Below are 8347 nucleotides of genomic sequence, written 5' to 3' on the forward strand. Positions count from 1 at the left end.
TAAAGGATGTAAATGTTTAATTTAATCCTAATTTCCCATATTGAACAAGGTATCAATTAGTACTGTCATCATCAATTTTTATTATGTGGTAATATTTTAAAACATCAACTAACACATACATCTATCCAAAATTCTAAGACAATTTAACTTAGCTAAAAAAGATAAAATCAAACTGGATAGTTAATTGGGATATTTCATAACTTCTTTATTTTAAATACATATATCTGTAGAAACAAAGTACAATATTTAAGGAAATTAATATTAGCCTTCAGATACATAGAGTACATTTATGCATCTATTATATCCATGGAAAATACAGCTATTCCATTATATATATGCAATTATATAATCTGTATAAGTGCAGATATGTCATTAAGTGCAGATATGTCATTATATGTATCTTGTCTATCTATGCATTTTGTGCAGAAAAGAAAAGCATTCTTATAATCCAGAATAAAGCTACACAGGTGTGTGTGTGTGCATGTTTGGGTGTGTGTGTGTTTGCATGTGTGAAGGGAGAGCCGGAGGAAAAGAATCGATGGCTTCACAAAGAGGTTTTAAAGATAAAATATTAAACATGTTTGAAAATGAATATAAATGTATTGTGTTATATAAAGACATACCATTGACAGATTTTTCTCTCTCTTTTTCCTCTTGCTCTCTCTCTCTCTCTCTGTGTGTTCTGCTGTTAACAAGAAAATGAACATTTGGGATGAAAGAAAATGATGACTCTATAGAAACTTAAAATAGGACACTTAAGTTAAACTTATCAAATTAAAATTTAAATCCAACTGGATTTTCCTTATTTTCCTTTTTGAATATGAAATAAGAACCCTATAAAATGTGCACATGAATCATAACATATTTAAATGTCTATTAAAATTTTTCCTCATGTAAATATTTGCATCATTAGTACCCTATAGTATCTTAAAATATTCTAAAGCCATGCATGAAAATATCATGAAATAAATCTGAAGGGCTCAGTCATCTTTGTAGCATAAAACTCAAGACTTTAAGAAAAAGTTCCTCACCCTTTGACTCAGACCGAACTGTTTCAAACCCTCTAGCAGAATGATTTTTATGTACATCTACTTGTTAGTTCTTCAAATTTGTCATTTTTTAATACTCTAGGGCTGAAAAGGAGAAAACATGGGGTTGCATATCGAGAATTTATATCACTACTTAATTGTTAATGTCTTGACCACCTTTAAGATTATGCATTTGGAGAGTTACAACCTCAGAAATTCCAGTGCTATAGCATTCAGGTGGTGCTATTAAATGTCTTTTACGGAGAAGAGCCCCTTATAGCAAGAATACCTCACTAATACCTACATTCCTGAAGTCCTTAGTCTAAAAACCTATTTCTATATAAAAAGAACCCTATTTAACAACTCCAAGGGTACCGATGTTGTTGTTTGTCATGATGTTGACAAAAAGCAGGAGACAAAAAGTTATCTGTAATTCTCAAGTGGACAGATTCACCCCCTAATTCCTAGATAATTAACCAGGATAAAAACTTTGCCTTGCATTGCCTCTCTTCAAGATGGTAAGCTCATGATACAATGAAATCAGAGCAAGTTATGGGAGGAGGGAATGGGGGCCTGGAAAGAGGAATACCTTTTTCTTGGTTCCACAAAGGGTTGAGGGCCTAATTATTTTTAAGTAGAATCCAACCAACCTCTTCTCATGCTTAGCTGCCCTGAGTGACACTATTTGTGATGCCCAGTGTGCTGAAACTGAGCAGGTTGCTGTCAGTTTAAAAATGACTATAATAAAAGTGACCATGAAGATGGATCTTGTGATTTTGCGTTTCTAATCAGTCATCTGTGAAGAACACTTTTGCTTTGATTCAGCAGACTGGTGACAGCCATGATTGATAGTGCACGAGGATGAAAAAAGGTTATTAACTGTCTTCCTATTAAGCTCAATGTATTACCCCTCTAGGTGCATCTCATACTTTAAGTTAAAGTACTTATTCAGGTAAGGTCAAGAATGAACTCTATGGAGATGGTTTCCATTCTGCTGAAAATGAGCAAGGCATCCTTTTACTGATTGTTTTTTAATTTAGCATTAAAATTACATTTAATTCCACTGTCTTATTTTTATTGGCTAAAAAAAGAGAAATTTTCTCCTTCCAAGAACATCCTTACTGAAAACACTGGAAGTATAGAAAATAGCTTGAAATGTAAATTTGAATTTACATTTGAATGTAGAGTTGAATGTAGAGCTAACTAGCAACATGTGTGTGGCACGTACATAAGTCTGTATTTAAGCAGATGATCATATATTGTATAATCTGAGGGTATTTTTAAGGGCAGACATTAAAATTGATTTGTGATTTAAAAAGTCTGTATAGTATTTGCAAAAATTGTTTTAATTTTCAATAATCCATACATAGCAAGCTTTAGAAATAACAATTTCTAAGATTAAATGATCTACTAGAACATTTAGATATTTGTTTTCATTTAGATATACTGTACTAACTTCATCTCAACTCTTTAAAATTAGAAATATTACATGTAGATGAACATTTGAATGATGGTATCTGTTCATGTCTTTGATGAGTATAATTACACATCCATCACAAATAATATGAGAGATCCTAAGGTATTTAAAATTTTTCAATGGCTCCGGGTACACTATTTATTAAATGATATAATAAACTTTGAAATATTGTCATATCTCCTGTGTTCATTTATACTTATCAAAGTCAAAATATACTGAAAGATTTTGTATACTTCATTTAACTTCTCTTTAAAAGCATTTTATATTTACAAGCTTGGTTCTGAAAGATAATATATAAAATATATGCATTTTAATTTGAAATTGTAGTACTGTGTTTCTTCTTACATTTCCCACTGTAAATACTCAGTACATGTCAGATGTAATGTGAATTAGCCAAAAACATTCAAGGATATCGATAACTTGGCACTGACGTAACCATTTAAACTACAAGAAACTTTCAGCTCTCTGTCCTTAACCGTTCTTCATCGAACAACTCTGCAGAGTAGCACAGAAAGAGAAAATGCTACCAGAATGTTATTAGAGTTTCACTGCAAGGAAAATCACATTATATCCAAAAGTTTTCTCTAGTATATCATGACCTGTTTCTCCAGTGTCAGTTATTATACTTGTTTTTGGTATATAATAAATTATATTTTGAAAATGTACTGTTTTAATATTAGGATCCATCAACAGTGAAATACAGAGAAAGTAAGGAAATGAAGTTCAAGATTTCCCTGAATTTCTCTTTAGAGCCAAAAAAATTGGCTCCCTACCCTATTCTGCTTAATACTGCAATTGCTGTTTTGAGAACCCTTTCCAGGTCTCTAGTATTTTATGCATGCCAAGTATAACTTAAATACTTACACCCTGAGAGCCTCTTCATAAAAAAATGTTAGATCAATATGACAATTGTTTATTCAGTGAATTGTGTTTATGTGGAGTGGACTTTCAAAGGTACATTTTAGAATTCATACAAGATTCCCTCAATATGACTCATTAACTTCATTATTAAATGGATTTCTCTTTCTACCCTATATAACTTCAACAAACTTGTGCTTTCAAATTCAGAAATCAACTTTGAGATAAGTGATAGAGGTCAATATATGGTCAGTGATAGCATCCTATATTGTTGTTCAAATGTCTGCATAAGTTAATAAGAAATATGTTGCACATTTCTAAAAACATTATTTGCTTTTAAAATAAAAAAAAAAAAGAAAAAGAAAAATTCGGCTTTAAACTGAACCATGTAAATTAACAAAGTGCTCTCAATTATTAATGAAAGTCCTGTCTTCTATTTGCACTTGGGGGCTCAAGGAAAATTAGGAAATACAAAGACCAAGTAGGCCCAGGAGGAATGCATGGATTTCCTAGTCTCCTCGTTTTCTTCTCTTTAGAGAAGATCTAGAACACACATGACACATAGCACACATTTTAGGAAAGACCAAGGCTAAGACAGTTTCAGGTAAAGTTTAGGTCATTTCCAAGGCAGTCAATTAGCTTAGCTGAAATTGATATCCAGCTGTATTTTTTGCAGACTGGACACTGGCAGACAGTAAAAGTTAAAAATGTAACATCTCCTTTTATACTTTTGAAACTCCAGAACACAATGTTGCATTAATGTTGCTCAAGCAATTGACAGAACCAATGAAGAAAAATCCCACACCTTTGTGCAAACTCTTTAAATCTGGTTCTGAGGGTTATAGTGACTTGGTTTCATCTACTAATGGGGCACAAGTTATCTTTAGTTTATGGTATCTAGGGCTTCGATTGCTTTTAGCTTGAAACTCTCTTCCGAAACTCTTCCACTTCTCTATATATCTTTCCTCCTCCTCCTCCTCCTCCCCCTCTCCTCTTTCGCACCCCCCTCCTCCAAACCTACTAGGGGACATGGGTAGGTTTGTGAACTGGGTGGTGCACATCTGTGTAGCCGGAACGTGGAGGCTGACAGTTGCTGTCCACTCCCAGACTGTGTACCTGAGCGCAGTGGCCACTTTGCTCTTCCGCCCAGCCCACTTCTGCCTGCAGTGTTGCTGCTGTCACGCCAGCCCGTGATTTGATAGGCTTGTCGGGTTGCCATGGTGTTGACTTCTTGCCTCTGAGGAGCTGCCCAATGACTGGAGGTCTGGGATTAAAGCGGGAAGAGGCAGCGGCCACAGCGAATTTCAGCGGCAGCTGCAGCTGCTAGAAACAAGAAGCGAGAGGACGAGGTCTTTAGACTGCGTTCCCCACCCGCAGCCGGGGCGGCCAGTGAGGGGGGCAAGAAGAAGAGGGGTGGGAGGAGGTGGAAACGGTGACCACTGGAAGCCAGAAGATACAAGGGAGGGGTCTGAGACCCTCTCAGGAATAACTCATAAGCAATCCGCACGCGCAGAGATGGAAAATCTTTCAGAATTCGTTGTTATTCACACAAGACATTACCTGGGCGGGTGGTGGGACTGGGAGTAAACGCTTGTTAAAGGGATTTAAGTGGGTGATACACCTTCCCCCACACCCCACCCTTTATTTGGGCAGCGAGGTAGCCTGACAAAGAGGCGCTCTGCGGAGAACTTCAAATCATGGAAACTAACTTACTCCAAGGAAAGAAAGTGCCATGAGACCAAAACCAAGTACAGGAAAATAGTTGCCTGGGCCGGCGGCCGGCGGGGGCGGCCCGGGGAGGGGGGAGCCAGAGGGTTCCCGTGCAATGCACAGCCCCAGACGGAAACCGTAAACTAGGAAATGAAAGGGAAAGAAACCGCTTCTGTTATAAATTAGTAGGTAGGTAAAGGTTACGCAAAGAAGAAAAGGGAAAGTAAAGCTGTTAAAAGAATAGAATAAAACCCCCGGGAGTTCAACTCAAAATCCGCGCGCCCCCTTACACACACACACACACACACACACTTCCCAATCCAAGGGGAGGAGGAGGAGAAAAAGTGCATTCTGGTGTGATGAGAACTCTCTGGAATGTCTGGAGGAGAGGATAGGAGTGCGAGGGTAAGAAGACCCGGGTGCTAAATAATTGGCAGGAGGGAGAAATGGGGGAGGGGCGGGGTAGGAAAGAAAGATTCCGCGATTCACCGAAGAGACTTCGAGATTCAGAAGGAGGAGATTCCAATAGGAGGAAAGGAAGTACAGAAGTTGAGACCTGTAGCGTAAAGGAGGAAGCAACCCGAGTCAGTAAGAGAAAAGGAGGAAAAAGGTGTGTGCTGCTGAGGGAGGGCGTGGGAAGGCCACCACAGTCTACTGGAAGAAGCGACTGCTAGGACAGAGGGCAAAAAGGGCAGAGAATTGGAGCGACTTAGGCGGTCGACCAGAGAGAGCACCGCGGGGCAGCACCGGCGAGTGGGAAGCCAGGTGCGGCGCAGCCCTCTCCCCGGCTCGGGGCGACGCGGGGACTTTTCTGGCAAGGAGAGGAGCTGCTCTTCCAGCCTGCCCGAGTCGCGATTCACCGCGAGTCCCAAACACACGCCTCACTAACTACTTTACAGCCACTTTCATTGATTTTCTTTAACAAATAAACGTAATAGCCGTTACAGCAACACTTCCTTTTGCTGCAGCTAAAATGCCATAAGCTCTGATTGCTGCATTTCTCTGGATAGCAGTCTTCATATCTCCAAATAAATTGGTTTCCTTCACTTAAAAGATCAAATGTGTGATCACGTTCAGGTTGGGGGAGTCTCGTCTTCGCCCCCCTCTATGATTTGAGAATCACCTTTTAGAATAAGTAGAAGACAGGTCCGGATACAAGTTTGCAAACCTGGAAGGGCTCAATGACATTTGCATATTAATTTTTGCTAATAAATATCAATTTGGAAGGAAAACACCCGCGAGAAAATTGACTCCTTTGAAATTGCAGGGAAATTAACGCGAGTCCGACAGCCACACCTAAGCTACTCCCCCAGAGTTATCTTTAAAAAATATTTCCTCTAAAAATAAAGTATTGTCAAATATACTTCAATTAAAAAAATAAAGTATTTCTTTTAAAGTACCCGTCCCTTTAGAGAGGTTTGTGCTGGAGGTTCTAACATACATGTCAAAGGGTTGTTGAATTATTCATTATTGTAATTACTATCATCATTGTCATTATCCCTTTCCATGTGGAAATAATTTTATTATCGTAATTTGATATCTGAAGAATTTCCTGTTAGTCGTTTGATAATCATTTTTTTCTGCTGAAAAGAAAAGTTTTGTTTATAAATGAGATAGAGAAAATGTTTTAAATGCTTTGATGTTTGCTATAGATTTCCGTTTATCTAATCGATCGGAATGCCAATAAAATCGATTAAAGGTTTAGTGTTTTACAAACAACCATTTTGTGCTTTTTGATTTTATGTTCAGAATGATTTTAATAAAGCTAATGCTTTCCTTTAACATTCTCCCTTTAAAAAATCCAAACCTTTATCGTTTTCCTTTTATTATTAGAAATTGCCAGTTAAAGTTCTTCTAATAGGAAAATAAAAAAAAAAAAAGCAATGGCTGCAATGGTTTAAATTTCATTTCTTGTTGCTCAAGGTATTTAAATAAAGCCCTTTAAAATCTTGGTGAATTATATGCGATCATTCAGTGATTGCGGAATATTAAATTAAACTTAGATAAATCCGCATTGAAGGAGGCAGCACCCAATCCTGAATTTATTTCCCATTTTCTCTAACAGCATCACTGCGCTCCTCTCTTTGCAATGAGAATGTGCCAAATCTGGGCATTTTGAAAACATTTTCCATATGCTTTAACAGGGGACTGATAGACAAAGAAGAAAAGGAGATGATCTTTTTGCTCTGAGGTATATTTTCTTTAACCTTTTTCTCTTAGACTTTCACTGATAATCATTTTAAAGCAAAAGTTTGAAATCATTTAATTCTTTTTTCTTTCACCTTTTTTTTTCCCCCCCTGTCTTGTAATTTATTCCTGAAATGAAGTTTTGGTTACAATATAATGTAAAGCTATCATTTCTGTACCTTGGCAAACAACGTTTGTTTCAAAATCTTTGATTTAGTTTCTGCTAGCTACCTTCTGTAATTGAAGATGGATTTAATTATACATTTTGTAACTTAGATCATATGGGCTGTTTGTTTGCTGCAGGATTTAATGGTGCTTTTGTGTCTAATATTTAGGGGTGTTACATACAGAGGTGGTGGCTTTTCTTCAACTATAAAGATCTGCACTTTTGTCTTGGAAATGTGGATATTAGGATGAACATGGTGTCCTGTTTTCAAATAATTCTATTCAGTGACCAGTGTTTAGTATATTGTCTATAGAGCGTTGCCTTGACTAGATATAGATGTTTTATGTTTTAAAAGATCACAAATTAATCTACAATTCAGTGAAATCTCAGTTTTCTTTCTTTTCCCACTTACCTATCTTTTCCCATCTGCATCATTGTCTCTTAGAGATTTTCCCCAGAAGAAACATAAAATTTTTGTTGGATATGTTTGCTGGAAATATCTCCATGTGTTTCGAGAAGGGTGTGCTTGTGATCCTTGGTTTGGGTGATGTTAAGTGTGAATACATGTGCTGAGGGGGTTGGGGGTGCGTAGAGGTAAGTGATAAAGAGTCCTTATTAATTTGCATAAGAGCTGTAGAAGTGCTTGTGAAGTTAGTGAAGTGCTATTGTTTCGGGAGAGTCCCATCTGATTTTGTTTATAAACACTGGGCTGGTTGCCTAGAGGGAAAGGAGGTCACAGCACTGTCTGAGCCCTGACCCCAGAAAGGCCATAGGGTGTCTGACTTTTCTCTCTCTCCCTTCCCCCATTCCTTCTCCACTCCCTTAATTCTTCTTCGATCAGACCCTCTATAACTCCTCCCTTTTCCCCATTCCAAACCTTACCTGTGCCTAACTTTACATAATAATGACTGCCCCCCCCCC

At 37.6% G+C, this 8347-nt stretch overlaps 1 protein-coding gene across 2 annotated transcripts in view; it reads right to left on the bottom strand.

Moving 5' to 3' along the window:
- The window catches only part of LOC132013160 (uncharacterized), a 32882-nt gene that overhangs the window by 17332 nt on the left and 7203 nt on the right, over positions 1 to 8347 (bottom strand). The window contains exon 2 of one of the 2 annotated variants that reach the window (XR_009402899.1): positions 4431 to 4686. The exons of the other annotated variant lie outside the window; for it this stretch is intronic. The gene's annotated coding sequence lies outside the window, so the exon portion shown is untranslated. Of the gene's footprint in view, positions 1 to 4430; positions 4687 to 8347 lie in introns of those variants that run through there. 2 annotated transcript variants of the gene reach the window in all.

The sequence above is a fragment of the Mustela nigripes genome, chromosome 3, assembly GCF_022355385.1.
Source record: "Mustela nigripes isolate SB6536 chromosome 3, MUSNIG.SB6536, whole genome shotgun sequence".
NCBI classification, from domain to species: domain Eukaryota; kingdom Metazoa; phylum Chordata; class Mammalia; order Carnivora; family Mustelidae; genus Mustela; species Mustela nigripes.